Below are 17,740 nucleotides of genomic sequence, written 5' to 3' on the forward strand. Positions count from 1 at the left end.
AGGTATACAACATGTCTTTACATTTCATGTTGAAACTGATTCTTCATCAAATTCTGATGAAAACGAATCAACCACGGATGACTCGGACTAGTCTCATACAGGCTCCACTTTTTAGGGAGGAGGAGTTTAACCATTTTTGCGCAAACCTCCAGAAGATTAATGATTCCCTTATCATGAATCTCACTAATCCAAACTCTATTTATGTTTCTGCCTTCCTTAACTTTAAAGGATATAAGAAATTTAGAGTACATTGTTTTGTAGACACAGGTGCATCTTTATGTCTTGCAAGCAAATTCATCATTCCGGATGAGCTCTGGGAAAATGCTCCCAAAGAAATTAGTGCCACTATTGCAAATGGTGAAACCATAAAGATAAATAAAGTTTGTAGAAATATTAATCTCGAAATTTCAGGAGAACATTTCAACGTTCCCACTATTTACCAACAAAATTCAGGAATTGATATCATAATTGGTAACAACTTTTGTCAAGTTTATGGACCATTTATACAATGGATAGATAGAATTGCCTTTCATCTTAATAATGATATGGTAATTATAAAAACAAATTTCAGGTACTAATATAACCCAAGAAGGAATTAATAAAGAAAGGATTTTTTCTATTCAAACTACCAGGTTCAAACAGATTGAAGATCTTCTTGAAAAAGTTTGTTCTGAAAATCCTATTGATCCAGATAAAACCAAAGGATGGATGAAAGCTTCAATTAAGCTCATTAATCCCAAAACGGTTATTAGAGAAAAACCTATGGTTTACTCTCTACAAGATAGAGAAGAATTCTCCAAACAAATCAAGGAATTACTTGATATGAGACTAATTATAGAATCAAAATCCCCTCATATGTCCCCTTTCCTTTCTTGTCAATAAAGAAGCAGAAAAAAGAAGAGGAAAGAAGCGCATGGTTGTCAACTACAAAGCAATCAATGATGCAACTATTGGAGACTCACATAATCTTCCCAATATGCACGAACTTTTGACTCTTCTACGAGGAAAAAATATGTATTCAAGTTTTGACTGCAAGTCAGGTTTCTGGCAAGTCCTACTTGATGAAGAATCATAGCTTCTCACTGCCTTCACATGTCCTCATGGACTCTTTCAATGGAACGTACTACCATTTGGGCTTAAACAAGCTCCTAGTATTTTTCAAAGACACATGCAGAACGCCCTTCGAGGACTTGAAGGTTTCTGTACTGTATATGTTGATGACATCATGGTCTTCAGCAAAGATGAACAAGAGCACTATGTTCATGTTACACAGGTTCTCAGAACCATTTTAAAATATGGAATAATACTTTCAAAAAAGAAAGCTCATCTTTTCAAAACAAAAAATTAATTTTTTGGGTTTAGAAATAAAAAAGGGTACTCATTGTCCTCAAAAGCATATTCTTGAACATTTACATGACTTTCCAAATGTTTTAGAAGACAAAAAACAACTACAAAGATTTCTTGGTGTTTTAACTTATGCTGAAACATATATTGAAAAACTTGCAGCCATGAGAAAACCTTTACAGGTAAAATTGAAAAAAGTTGTCATCTGGAATTGGTCAAATGCTGATACAGACTACATCAAAAAGATAAAGAAAGTTTTAATCAATTTTCCAAAACTTTATCTTCCAAACATTGAAGACAGTTTAATTATTGAAACAGATGCTTCTGATGAATTTTGGGGAGGTGTTTTAAAAGCTAAAACCCCCAAAAACGAAGAACAAATTTGCAGGTACACCTCTGGCAGTTTCAAGGTAGCCGAGAAAAACTACCATAGCAATGAAAAAGAATTACTTGCTGTAAAAAGAGTTATTACAAAATTCTCTGTATATTTAACACCAGTAAATTTCTTGGTTCGTACAGATAATAAAAATTTTACTTATTTCCTCCGAACTAAGATTGCAGGAGACAACAAATTAGGCCGACTAATACGTTGGCAAGAGTGGTTCTCACGATATACTTTCACTGTTGAACATCTCGCAGGAAATAAAAATGTACTGGCAGACTGCCTCACCCGTAACTTCAGGTATGCCTTACATCATCCATGATCTCACTTGCTCCTCTCGAGCCCTATAAAAGGATATGATCCTCATGACATATTCCTCACAAAAAAAAACTTCACCTACAAAAAAAGAGAGGGGAGATTAGAGAGAAAAGTAAACAAAAAATTGAGTTTACAAAAATGGAAGACCTCAACACTTTGAGGATAAAGAAACAAATGCTCCTCATTGAGCTATCTGCAATTGAGCAGAAAATCAACTTGTATGAACAAGTAACAACGGTCACCAATGTACCGGAAAGCAAAAGCTTAAAAACAAAGGCTATTCCAGTGCAAACGGCACCTGGTAAAGAATCGACAAATCCGTTGAAAGCTGATGCTTTGCTAAAAAGCATAATAAAGGAGACAGCTACTCCTCTTCCTGAAGGAAAAACTAGCTTATTGGTTAACCCCAATCCTTGTACTGATGGAATCAGTAAAATGACAACTTTGTCACCCACCAACAAATCTGTGCAGGAGTTTACACCAGATTACAAAAAAGCTCTTAACAAAGAAGCTGAAAGATTTTATGTAATCTACAAAGGACCACATGCCGGTGTTCATACTGACTGGGGAATTACAGAAACTTTCTGTAAAGCTGATAAAGTTACTTGCAAAAAATTCAGAAATGAAGCATCTGCAAGATTAAGCCTTGCCACCTATCAAGATGATACAAGCAAAACTAATCAACCACTTCTTCGACCAAAAATCCAAAAAGTCAAAGAAGCTCACAGAAACCAAAGGTTTGACGTTCCAATTGACGTTCAACAAACGGTTAACTATCCTGAAATCTCTTTTGAAGATTTCTGAACAATCTGGAAGAAAGCAAGAGCTGCATGCCCAGAAGATCTTATTTATGAAAAGTTTTTCACTACGGATAAGAAGACAAAAAGTCTGTTCAACTTCCTCGAAGGAGTAGATGCAAATTTAGTCTACCAAGCCTTTCAAGCTGGACTAATCGACAATATCTACCCAAGTTGCAACCTTCAAGAACTCAATTTCTTCCCAAGCAGCATGGTAGAATCCATTAAGAACTTTCGAAAGAAAGTACTTAAAGCAAAAGATAACCCGATCTACATCAGATGCATCTCTTCACTCCCAGAATGGATTCAAGAATCAACTCTTTCTTCATACCATTTTCTGGAAATTGGTCTTTCTAAAACCAATAGAGAAATTGAACAATCTCGACCAATGGAGGATAAAGATCTACCATTCACAGAAATTCTTCATCCCAATCGCATCAAAGGGTTAAGAAGAATCTCAGAAAAAAAATTTAATGTCTTGTGAGTAAAATCTCCCTTAGAGGGTAGAAGATGTAAAATATTGTAAGAGTACTCCCATCTTGTGAGCTCTTTTATCAATAAATCCATGTTTTGTTATACTTAAGTGTTCATACAAAATAGAGTAATGAAACCTGTAAGTGACAGAGTGTCAGGTCGACGATGGTCAACAGTACCGCAGGCATGAGGCCAACAGGGAAAGCAACCACACAGACCAAAGGATGACACAGGCTGGCTTGAATAGTTTCTATCTATGTAAGTAATACTCCTACTCCAAAAACTTATTGATTAAATGAGTTTTCTGTTTACATTTTTTTCATCTATTCTCTTCTTCTTGTCAAAAAAAAAACCGCACACACACGCCTATTCAGAAAACCGCACACACACGCCTATTCAGAAAACCACACACACACGACATGCCAACTGGTATCAGAGCCTTTGTTAAAATGGCATTACATTATAATGAAACACTTTACAGTGGCATTTTCGATAAAATTCGTAATAAAGAGAATGAGATTTCTCAACATAAAGAAATACTTTTAAGTAATAAAAAAGATTTAGTGCATATAAATTTCAGAATTCTACAAGCACAAAATAAACATACTCACGAATATATATACCAACCATGGTTAATATACGTAAGTACCTCCTTCATAGGCAAAAAATGCATCAAGAACACCTTCATAAAGCTTTAAACTCAGTTTCAGAACTCAGAAATAGGATTTTAACTTGTTAACATTTCTTAAAATGAATAAAGATATTCTCAACAATTCTGAAGAAAATGATTCAGAAGAAAAACAAATCCTAACTTATGTTGAGGATGAAGACGGCTTTCATGCAAACCTCTTAATAAAACAAAACCTTCTCTCTCGAGTTAAGAAAACAGATTTAAAAATAAAGAAAGAAAACATTTTAAAAAATGTTCCTTCTAAACCTAGTATTTTAAATCCACTTAAAAGAAAAAAATGAAATTTTCTACTTTGTTAGTACTAAAGAAATGTCTGTAGACATAAAAGACACAATAGGAGCTGTCTTTCTACCCCTTTTAACTAAAGAACAAATAAACAATAACTTGAAAAGTATTCCAGTTGAGATTAGATAAAAAATAAGAATGGTCCATATCGGAGCTGTAAAAATTTTGATAAAATCCCAATTCCAAGCAGGAATAAATTCTCCCATAAAAATGGCCTTAATTGACAACAGAATTACTGACAGACAGGACTGCATCTTAAGTGCTGCTAGGGGAAACCTTGCTTACCAAAAGTTTATGTTTTCAGTCTATCCAAAATTTGCTCTGGATTTGAAATCTGCAAATATAGACAAAACTTTATCTTTTATACATCACTTTGAAAGAAGTGACCTTATGAACCCAGGTGATAAACCATTCACCATAACCTATCTCATAGGATATGCCCTGACCAATAGTCACCATAGCATAGACTACAAGAAAGACGAGTACATCGAACTTGATGATGTCTTTTTAGAAATAGGCCATGTCAAAGATAAACAATTTTGCGACATAAATCCTCAAGAAAACTCTTGGGTTTTAAATATAGCTAGAAACAAAAAAGCTCTAGGAGTAACTCTTAGACCAAGAATTTCTATGGATTCACTCCATATAGGAGAAAGCTCAGAAAGAAAAGATAGTAACTTGATAAGAAACATGTCTTTAAAATAGATTTTCCTCATTTTTATAAAAAAGGTAAAACAGTAAAAATTAAACTCCAAATCATTGCAAGATGTCTCTTAAAAACTTCAAAAATAAGCCATTACCTTGGTATTTCAAAAGATATTTGTAAAGATATTTCAAAAAATAAAATACCTTTTAACCAATTTAAAAACGATTTAGCCTTTTTGGTTAAAAACAATCTTGATAAAAATGATTTTGAAAAATTCTTCGAAGTTATTGAAAGGCAAAATAAATTAACTATCAAGCTAACCCAGTCTATTGACAAACATTCTATTCTTTTAGAAAACTCTTTAAAAAACAACCATTTTGTTGAAGAAGTCGCCAAAAAGGCAAATATTGAAGGCACTCTTAAGGAAAACAACCTTAAGATCACTAATATACAAGATCAGTTAAAACAACTAATAGGATGACCTCGATTCCCGAGCTCAATAGATCAATCAACCTCCTTAATGAAAAAAATAGATGGGCTGATCATCAACTTTGACTTAACAGTCAATAAATATGTAACCACTACACAGTTGGAAGTAGCATCTGCAAAAATTATTGCAGACATTACTAAAGAGTTATCTGAAAAGATTGACTCTTGCCCTTGTAATAAAGACATTCTTGAACACATCAAGAATATTTCCATCATAGAGCAGAAAACCAAACCTGGAAAATATTCAGGTCTTAAGAAATACTCACCTCCCAATCCTAGTATTGGAAACCCTGACTTAAGAAGCTCAAAAGACTCCCAGAAAATTGATAATTTCAAAAAAGAGCAAAAATGAAAGAAACAATCTCTGAGAAACTTGAGAAATATTTCTTTAACCTTCAATATGAAGATTATGATAAGGCTGACCAAAAACTTATTCAGCTTTTATCTTTAGAAACTAAAGAATGCGAAGAATTGTATCAAAAAGAACCCAAACTTTTTGATCAATATTTTAGAATGACTAAAATAGATGAACCTGATACTGAATCAGAACAAGAAGATAACTTAAAAACTAATACAAAGACTGTTAAGTTCGAATATTCAGATATGGAAGATGATGAAGCAGAATCTTCTTATACAGCCACAAGAAGAGGCAATAAAAAGAAATATGAGTTCAAAATGCCTGTACACAATGGTATTCCAGATAGTAGCAAAGGACCCAATACGATCAATATACTAAATATTGATTGTATCCAAGATCTAAAACTCAGAGAAAGAGTTGTAGAAAAATGGGTTACTGAGATTTCACTAATCTTACAGACAAACCCAGATGAATTTGAAAAAGCAAAAAATGTTCTTCTACTTTTAGAACACAAAACTGATGGAATTGTGCAAAAGTTCCTAAGAAACAATAAATGGAATGAAGATTTGCATGGTTCAGATCTTTTTGATAATCTCATAAATGTCATATACACTACTTTCTTAGGTCTTGATTATATTTCTAATAAAGACTTTACCATTAATAAGAAAGTTGACGTAGCAAGAGTTTCAATGACAAAACTCCAATTACATGATATTAGTCTTCTCGACAAATACACATGTATGTATGAATCATATCTATATGATATTCCCCAGAGAAGTGAATATGCACAATGGATATCTGCTTATCTAATGAAAATTCCAATTATTGGAGAAATCTGTACTGAAAGATGGAAAAAAGAAGCTACTGGAGAAATCCAGCAAACCAGTCTTTCTTATGCAACAAAAATTGCAAAGGAAGAAATTGATAGAATCTGTCAAGACAGATATAAACAACAAAAGCTCAAAACAATAAGTAAAGATTGTTGTAGCATTCTCTCTGATTTCAAAAACTTTGATATTGGAAGGAAAACTTATACTAAGAAAAAATATAAAAACAAAAAGAAATACAAATCTTTCTGGAAAAAGAAAAGAAGAAAATTTTCACCAGGAAAATACTTCAAAAAACCTTCAAAAGAATCACCTAAGAAGACTACTTCCTGTCCACAAGGAAAGAAAAAATGTAGATGTTGGATCTGCAATGAAGAAGGACACTATGCCAATGAATGTCCAAATAGAAAAAATACCCTGACAAAGTCAAGGTTTTACAAACCGCTAATAATGGAGGTTATGAAGCTCTTGAAGAGGAGTATGAAGGCATACAACATGTCTTTACATTTCATGTTGAAACTGATTCTTCATCAAATTCTGATGAAAACGAATCAACCAGTCATACAGGCTCCACTTTTTAGGGAGGAGGAGTTTAACCATTTTTGCGCAAACCTCCAGAAGATTAATGATTCCCTTATCATGAATCTCACTAATCCAAACTCTATTTATGTTTCTGCCTTCCTTAACTTTAAAGGATATAAGAAATTTAGAGTACATTGTTTTGTAGACACAGGTGCATCTTTATGTCTTGCAAGCAAATTCATCATTCCGGATGAGCTCTGGGAAAATGCTCCCAAAGAAATTAGTGCCACTATTGAAAATGGTGAAACCATAAAGATAAATAAAGTTTGTAGAAATATTAATCTCGAACTTTCAGGAGAACATTTCAACGTTCCCACTATTTACCAACAAAATTCAGGAATTGATGTCATAATTGGTAACAACTTTTGTCAAGTTTATGGACCATTTATACAATGGATAGATAGAATTGCCTTTCATCTTAATAATGTTATGGTAATTATAAAAAAGGTTACTGTCATACCCCGCTAAAGCGGAAACACGAGGCATGGCAGTATAAAGGGTTTCATAGCAAAAGTTAAAAGACAACACCAACCATAGTATTAAAAATCATTACAATTTTACAATGGGTTTGAACAACTTTTAAAAGAAATTACAATGTAAATTGAAATACAACACATGCGAATGCTCCTAAAAGTGAAGTGTCCCTAAGTGCCACTTAGTCGATGATTCCTGAAAAAGCATGTAAAACGAGCGTCAACTATAAAAATAGTTGGTGAGTACTCACAGATAAACAAAATAATATTGGTTCCATGAATTGAAATCAAAGTTTTGATAAAAGTTTCCTATAATAAACGTATATTGTTAAAATGAGTAAATAAGTTTGTAAAACAAAGTTCTTTGTCATCATGAGAGATAAAGTATGTTGTCCAAATAAGATGCAACATTCATATTCTCATGGAAGATAAAGTTCGTTACTCAAACGAGTAAACAAGTTTCATTGCTAAAATGAGCAATCAATTTCGTTGCTACAAGGAGCAAACAATTTCATTGCTAAAACATGTATATAAGTTTTTAGTAATAAAAGTTCGTTGTTGTAATGAGAAACAAAGTTCATTGCTATAATTAATAAACAAGTTTATTGCTATAACGAGAAACGAGTTTGTATGTGTATGAGCAAACAATGAGTCTCAACCAAACCTATGACTGAAGCCCTATCAAGATCTATGCTTATCGTTCCATAGATGAATATGGTATCATGCACTCCAGCAATAGGGCGAGTGAGGAGTTGTCAATTGCTAATCGCGCTATCCATAATGACCATTGGCTCAAAGAGTTAATGGTTAGAGATAAGGGAAGGGCGTTAGTACGATAAGTTCTCATGTTCCGTGTTGCATAGACATACATAGAGAGATATAGCAATAAAATAGCAATAATGTTTGATACAAATCAATTTAAATACAACATTCAAATAATAGTTTTTCGGGACATGCTTTTCCACCCCAAAACATAAAAACTGAAAATAGGGGAGTGCGTGAATACACACAATATGCAAAATATAGCAACCAAGTTTATACGAGTCATATAAAATACAACGAATAATAAATGGTTTTTGGACATGCTTTTCCACCCCAAAACATAAAAACTGAAAATAGGGGAGTGCGTGAATACTCACAATATGCAAAATATAGCAACCAAGTTTATACGAGTCATATAAAATACAACGAATAATAAATGGTTTTTGGACATGCTTTTCCACCCCAAAACATAAAAACTGAAAATAGGGGAGTGCGTGAATACTCACTATATGCAAAAATATAGTAGTCAAGTTTATACGAGTCAATTAAATACAAAGAACATAAATAGTTTAGGACATGCTTTTCCACCCCAAAACATTTAAAAACCGAAAATAAGGGAGTGGTGAATACTCACAATGCATTTAGATGATGCAAATGGTGCCTTGAACTACGTTCCACGTGTACCACTACCGATTCCTACAATAATGGTATTCGCTAGTGAGTCTCTAATCGAAATCTAACACTAGTATACTTACTACTACAATAGAATTATGCCAATAATGTGTTAAAATTTAATATTGATAAGTTATAAACATTTTTCTGTGAAAATTTAATTTCAATGAATCAATTGTTATATAACAATTTAAGTGGAAATTTCCCATTATTGAAATGCTAATATTTAACATTTTAGAGGTGTTCCAATGATTAAATATTCAAAACTAAATCAATTTAGTTCTAAACTTTCCCAAACTTTGCATTTAAGTTTTAATTGAAGTCAAAGACCTTAAGATAAATTTTCTTGAATTTTTTATTTGTCTGACTATTTTTCACGATTTTAGTTTCTTGAATAACCATAAAATCATGAAAAATACTAAACAGTTAATAAAAATTACCAAACTTCAGATTTTGGTTCTAAATGTACTAAAAGACTTCTAGATAAATTTTCATGGATTATGAATATGTATAACCATTTTTCACATATTTCATTCTCTAAATAGATACAAATTCATGAAAAATAGAAATCAGTTATGAAAATACCCCAAACTTTTTATAACAATGTCATTACATATAATTAAGCTGGGAAAAATATAAAAAGGGGTTTCTAAACTGTTTAACCCAATTTTATGATTTTTGAGCATTTATTCTAATAAGAATTGAAATAAATAGAAAACAGTTTTCAAAATTGCCCAAAATTTTTGTAACACTTTTATTATACATGTAGAAGCTGTAAAAAATATAAAATATATTTTTCAATTATTCTTTCTATTTTTCTTTGTTTTATCCTCTTAAATAATCATTAATTGGAGAATAATTATTAAACAGTTAAAGTAAATTACCAAAATTTTTGTACACTTCATTTACAGAGTAAATAATCTGGGAAAAATACCAAATGTGATTTTTATATACTGAAATCCGATTTTGTGTATTTAAGTGTATTTAATCTTAGAAAATAGGAGAAAAATAGTATACAGAAGAGAAAAATCATCAAAAATTTTATGTAGCATCTTAATGTACTACAAGGTGTTCTGGTAAATGTTTATGAATTTTGGATGAGCAGAACTATTTTTTCTATTTTTAGGCCATTATAAATACAAAAATCGGGGAAAAATAGGAATGTATTATGAAAAATTCTGAAAATATTTTTCTAAGTCTACCACAGAGAGTATAAGCTGCGAAAGTTATTATATAACCTTTTCAAATTATCTAAAGCGGTTTTATGATTTATTGGTGCTAAACAAAAAGAAAATTCAAAACCATATTAAACAGTAACAAAAATCGATGAAACTTAATGAGAAGTCTTTATTTAGCATAGGAGTCATCCACAAATTTACCTAGGATTTATAAACCTCATAAAGTAATTTATATGATTTATTGCCATATATTATTGAAATAATTATAATAATTCGAGAAAAATGAATTATTTTCTGAAAATTTGTAGAACATCTCATTTTGTTGGTGGAAATCTGGGAAAAATCGGATTTGGTCAGAAAAGGAGTTTTAGATATTTATTTGGAAATAAACCCTTCATTAGCATATTTGAAAGCTTTTAACAACAAACTTTGATCATCAAGCATCTAAGCTTAAAGATCATCACATGCATGTTGTGTTGAAGACCATTCATGAGTTTGAAATGTTCAAAAATTGTTTTTGATAGAAAACTTAGGGTGCATGTGGTGATTTTTACCCAAAACTTGTAGAAAAGTGCATTATGTTGATTTTGACTTAGGTTTTGGTCCTTGGATTTCACCATTAACAACATGCATGTTGTTTTTGGGTGAAATCCTACCACCATCATCATCAAAACCGTGAGTTTGTGTATGTGTAATTTTATGTGTTCATGATCTTTCATTAGAATGGAGTAGAAGATGGAGAAAGTCCATGAAAAACATGTAAAACTTGAAGGAAAAGAGAAGGAAAATGAATGATTTTCGGGTTTACCTTTAAGAACACCTCAAGATGATTAAGATTTAGAGTTCATGGTTTGTTCTATGACCCATTTTCTGTAGAATTTCGTGGTTGAGGGAGAGAGGAAGAGAGAATAGAGAGAAAATGAAGTGAGGGAGTGTGAGAGAGAAAGAGATGGAGTGGGTGAGTGAAATTGATTAATGACTTGGGAAAATGGTGTATTGGGGGGGGGGGATGAGTCCGATTTTTGGGAGGAGGAGAGAGGATTTCTCTCTCATAAATCCCATTCAAATCATTTCTCCCAATTTTTATAAATTTCTAAAGTTTTTATAAAATATGCTTAAGCTTTACATTGTTTTATAAAATCCTTGATTTTCCACTTATAAAATAAGGATAAATGTTGGTACATTAAACTATAATTTCCTTGATTATATTTCCCAACTTGATATTTTAAGATAATTTTATAAGTTTCATAAAATTTTTTATATAATTCTTGATGTTAAACTTTATAAAATTTAGGTTTTAGGGTTTTTAGGGTTTTTGGAGTTTAATAAATCTTTGGACATCAAAGTGAATTGTATCTTTGAGACTTCAAATTATTTTATGGTATTATAACTCTTTTATAGTTATAAATAATGTTTGTAACTTATTTTATCGGTTTATTGGCATTCTATGTAGTGGTTTCGAGATTCAAGCGAAATTGAGGAATCAAGTATACTAGTCCTACTCTTCAACTTTGACTTAAGTTTCTATGAGACTTTGACCTAACTTCTACTTCTGGGTCAATTGCATGATGTGTGTATATGATTCATGAAATGTTGTTCGAGTCAAAGAGTGACCCAAATATGGATAGTCACTACAGCTCAGTAGATGTAGAATTCACATATCAATGTGAAATCTAAGTACACTATCCATTGATTCTAATTGTTTCCGAGTTTCTAGTAGATTATAACTTAGCTTCTAGTTACTAAGTTTATTATGTGTAGTGCCTATATGTGCAACTAAGTCTAGTCAAATCTAGAACCGAATCGAATTTTGACGGTTGTCACAGTCTCCCCCGGTTGAAAGAATTTCGTCCCGAAATTAAATTCGTGACATATTCTATTAGAACTCAGTCGAATACAATTGTATCGTTCGGGAGGTGGTGACTTGAAGAGCTCTTTGATTATTTTGGGTTAATTCCTCAAGGGAAGAGCCCAACTCTTTAGCTATAATCAAATTAATGTTTCCCTAATTCGAGTTCTTTCTTCTAGATTATGGAAAACTTGATTCATGGAATCATGATCCAACCACGGCGACGTAGTCGAAAAAAGATCATCTAGTTATATATTATCTGAATTAAGAGAGCTATAAGTTTTGCTGAAGCACTAACTGCACTGAGCGTTAAATCCGCATTGATCCTTAAGTCGCGTTCTAAATTAGCACTAAGTGTAAATTCGCCGCCTAATAAAGAAGAGATTAGGAACAATTTGTTCGCTTCCAGGTTGGCTACTAAATCTGGAAAAAGATATATTCCAAAATACGAAGGGGTAGCACGAATGAAAGAGAAGCGCTCGACGGTAAGTTCCTATTGATACACATTAAGGGTAGGCAACGAAGTTTTGGTACATCTCGAATGTAAAGTGTTGAATAATGGTTTTGTATGTGACCATCACTGAAATAAAACGAACTGTTTTGATATTATCTAACAAATATTATCAGTTATTTCAGGTTGAATCAATGCGTAATCAAACGGCATATACGAAAACACGTGAATGACAAAAACGCAAAGACGTAAATTCACAACTTGACGAGTCTCAAACCGTATAAAGATAGAAATATCGAGACTCAAGACATGCAACTCAAACCGCTTGCAAACCCGAGCATCAAGAAAAAAATTAAAGAAGAAATCAGCCATGACACGCGGACCGCGTGTCATCAAGTTGAACAAATGCGTCAAACTGAAGAAATCAGCCATGACATGCGTACCGCGTGTCATGAATGGACTGTCCATGTGAAAGAATTTCGATTCAGGTCCGATTCACTCAGCTCCCGCGACATGACACGCGGCCCGCGTGTCATCAATGGACTGTCCGCGTAAAAGAAATTCTATTCAGGTCTGATTCACTCAGCTCCCGCGACATGACACGCGGCCCGCGTGTCATCAATGGACTGTCCACGTAAAAGAAATTCTATTCAGGTCTGATTCACTCAGCTCCCGCGACATGACACGCGGCCCGCGTGTCATCAATGGACTGTCCGCGTGAAGTCCAGAAAGCCCACGATTTTGAGTCTTCAAATGTGTATTTTACATGTACTAGTGTATGTATGTATAATATATGAATATATATTATATATATGTATATTGTATGTCTATTTTATATATATATATATATATACAAATCATGTATATATATATATATTGGACATAAATCTTCAAAAGCAAAAGCAACAAACACTTCAAATCTGTCCAGCTTTCAATCCACTTGCTTCATCATCACTTCCAACATGTATACCCAACAAAGATACTACTTTTGATTATACATACATACACATGTATTGTATATATGTGTGTGAATGTGAAGAAAGCCTCCAAAGGCTGCAAGAAAGAACAAAGACAGCAAGACAAAGTAGAATACCCACTTGTTCTTCCAACTTTCCAGCTTTCACTCCATCAACTTGTTTACTTTCCATTAAACAAAGAATTCCCTGGAGTATTTGTGCATATAAATACATGCATGCAAGAAGAGCAAAGAGTGCTAAATACACCAAAGAGTGCAGAGATTAGAGTGGAGAAAAACACCAAAGAGTGATGTGCTCAAAACACCAAGAGTGCAGAAAAACACCAAACACCAAAGTGAGAGTGTAGAGAAATATATGTGTGAGGATATATATGAGTGTATTATGTGTGTTAGAATGTTTAATTGTTACATGTAACCTGTAACTATTTCATTCCAGAAGAAGAAGCCAAAGCCAAGACCAACAAGCTTCAAGAAAATCATCTTCTTCAAGAACACCAAGAACACCAAGAACACCTCATTTCCAGAAATACCCCCAACCAAGAACACCAAGAACACCTCATTTCCAGAAATACCCTCAACCAAGAACACCATCTTCATTCCTGGAAATCATCAAGAACATCATCAAGAACATCAAGAACATCAACTCATTTCCAGAAATACCCTCATTCAAGAAATCTGTCCCCATTTCCAGAAATACCCCCAGCCAAGAACATCAAAGCACAAACTTACACAACCCGTGTAAACAACAAATCAAGAAAACTTCCAACCCTTGAACACACCCCGTGTTGAAACCAAGCCAAACATCTACACGACCCGTGTTCATCTCTGCCCAAAAACACCCTTTCAAACCAACCAACACGCCCCGTATTGCATCGAAGGTTGAATCTAACACGCCCCGTGGTTAGTATCAAACACAGAAAAGTCTTCAAACACCTACCAAATAACCATACCCAAATCAACCAAATACCCAACACCCAAAACACCCAAAACCCAATACCCAAAACACCCAAATCAACCAAATACCCAACACCCAAAACACCCAAAACACCCAAAACACCCAAAAACCCAATACCCAAAACTGATGGGTTTTTGAGCATTCTAACACTTCCTAAGTGTACATGCAACCCTAATAACCCTGAATCTATGTTTTCTCTATATACATGCAAATTTCTATTTCAAGGTTATTTCCTAACTAGCATGGCATGGGGATTACATAGAACATAAAACTAGTAGAAATACATACCTTGTTGTTGCTTGGATTCCTTCAAGACTTTGTGAGCCTAACACCCCAAATGTTGTGCCTCAAATGCTTCACACAACACCACAAGACCTGGAATAACTTGAGAGAATACTTCTAGCACTCAAAATCGGTTATGCCCTCTCTAGTAACACTAGGTCACGATTTTGCTAGCCATAGGGTTCCTTTTATAGTGTTGTCACAATTAGGGTTTACACATGAATGCCCTTAATTGTCATGACTCTTGATTTCTCATGACCCATGGGTTTGTAACTCCCATGGACTATCCATGGAGCTCCATATGGTTTTAACCAAACCCATAAACCATGGATCATTAATCCACCATAAAAGAATTGATGATTGTCATAATCAAACCTATATATTTAATTAGTCTCACTTTGATCACCAAATTAATACTAGATTAATACTTGATCAATACTAATTAAATAATACTATTATTAATATATTAGAACTTATAATATATTAATAATCATAAGTGCCTTATTCTCTCATTTAGTCTATCCAAGTATTGCAATGCCATGCAACCCAAATGGACCATGCCGGGTCGGGTCAAGTACATACCAAATAAAGTTATGGACTTAGACACTATATCCAACAGTCTCCCACTTGGATAAGTCTAATAACTATATTTGCAAATATGACTTCAGAATCCGACTAGCAATCGTAGCTCTTTCAAAGTCTCTCGGAACTAAGATGATGATGATATGCCATTTAAGATAAGTGATCATACAATCCTCTGTTCTCATGATATCAGCCGGACAAACACATGGAACATGGTCTTACTTATTGTCCAGCATTTGTTTCTCGATCTCTGATTTGTTTCGACATAGAACTAAATTGAACACATCAATTAGGTTCTGACCGGGCCCGGTACATAAGTCAAAACCAAATCATCGAGGGGCCCAGATATCGCTTCTATTTCTAGAAGGAACAGATAAACTTCGACTGATATGCTTGTACTAACTACTTGTTGAATTATTCACAAAGGCACGTTTTATAACATCGAGTTACCAATGCGTTTTCGTACAATCAATGAATAACCAACTCATAGTCAAGAACTCATATCTCTAGGTTTGAAGATTTATATGATATTACCGTCTCACGATCACTCGAGATAAATTCCATGAAGTGATGCAAGTGAGCGTGGGTTGAATCCAATACTCAGCCCTTATGAGTACTCATGAATGTTGTAGCAACCATTGCATTGTCTAAAGCACTTTAGACAAATCATACAAGCCAAATTCATGACAGTCTTGATTCATATCTACTTCCAACATATGACTGACTGTGGATGGTTTGAATAATATGATATATACCATAACATAATTATTCTGGAAGTCAAAACATGCAAAGTGAAACATAAGAATAATACTAATCTTATATGGCCCCAACACTTTGAGTGTAAATAAAAACACCTTTTATTTAAGCACCATATTGATTACTCATTATTTATTTTTCGATTAATCAACTTTATGCTTGAATTAAAACATTAGTTGTCCCATGCTCCAAGCATGTACACTATGTATTTCCAAACAACAATTATGCCATACTCCAAGTATGCATACTATGTTTACATATGGTCCTCTCTTTGTGAAATAGATCAATTGACAATATTCCAATGATGCTAATTTCACAATTCCAATCCTCGTTGTAAATGAAAGAATACCAAACTCTTGCCATCTATTGTAATCTGTTAGATTCTAAACTTATATGCAATGATCCCCTTGTAATGACTATGCACAGAAGTCACAAAGACTTGGCAACAGAAATTACAAAGTATTCCAATGGAAAACAATTCCATGGAAATGAAGTCTCAAATTCAAAGTACATTCCTTTGAACATCCTTCTTAGCATTAAGTTCTTTAATCTTACACAGATTCAAAGAATAACTTCCACCTATGGAGACAATTCCATATTACCATTTTGACCATCACTTCTGAACAAGAGTTGCCTCTTTTCAAAATATGTCAATATGGTCCTTACTCTATACTTCTAATTGTCCATGAGCAACCAATCTTTGGTAAACCTCAGATTGTCCTCGACAACTTTGCTTAATCATTTTAGTCATTTCCAGTTCTATTCCTTTTTTCCATCTTAATGCCGTAGGCATTTGGAAAATTTAGAATGGATGAATATTATAGCACATGTAATCAAACCTATACCCAAAGCATATGGGACATGATTTATGCTATAAAATTTTTTATTTGCCATGTTTTCATAATTCGAACTATGAAGAGGGATGCCGTAATCATAATCGAATTTTGAGAACGCAACATATATAGAATTTCCTTATGTTAAACCATTCCAACATAACATTCATATATATTCTTGACTAAAGTAGATTAAATTCTCAATCTAAGCTTGTAGAATTGGAGTGAAGTATAAAATCCTCTCCCTTAATTATAGCAAAACAATTTTTTCAAGGCGAATTGAAACTTTTGTTTTCTATAATTAACATTGCTAACCTGCAATATTTAACATAATCGTCATGCTCCCACTAGCATAATGATTACCAGCATAACACTTTATGCTCCCACTAGCTTTGACATGTACTCAGAAATCTACTGGACTTCTAGAAATCAATACTTTATTGACTTTCTTACCAAAGTTCATATTTCTGATACTAGATTGCTTTGATAAGACTTTATCAAAAACATACACCTTTCCTTAGATAGCTCACATGTTTGTCTAGACCTTTTGCAATTCTCACTAGTTAGTGTGCCGGTTAACCACACACGCTCCACTAACTATATGAGAATGCAAATATCACAACCGCTATCTACTTAAAATCTTCTTAGTGGAAGCGTTTCCTCACCATCATTTTCATGAATCGAAGAGAAACCTTATGACACTTAGATTTTATGGTGTATGTGTTCCTATCCATGTGAATTTGTCATAACCATAATCACAGGACTAGGTTAGTGACAC

The 17,740-nt window shown here is 33.3% G+C and overlaps 1 pseudogene; it reads left to right on the top strand.

The window, feature by feature from the left end:
* LOC145131493 (uncharacterized) overlaps positions 1-12,830 on the top strand; it is a 48,930-nt pseudogene extending 36,100 nt beyond the window's left edge.
* The last annotated feature ends 4,910 nt before the right edge of the window (positions 12,831-17,740 follow it).

This window comes from Lactuca virosa, chromosome 1 (genome assembly GCF_052849685.1).
Source record: "Lactuca virosa cultivar CGN04683 chromosome 1, Lactuca_virosa_CGN04683_v6, whole genome shotgun sequence".
Taxonomy (NCBI): Eukaryota; Viridiplantae; Streptophyta; class Magnoliopsida; order Asterales; family Asteraceae; genus Lactuca; species Lactuca virosa.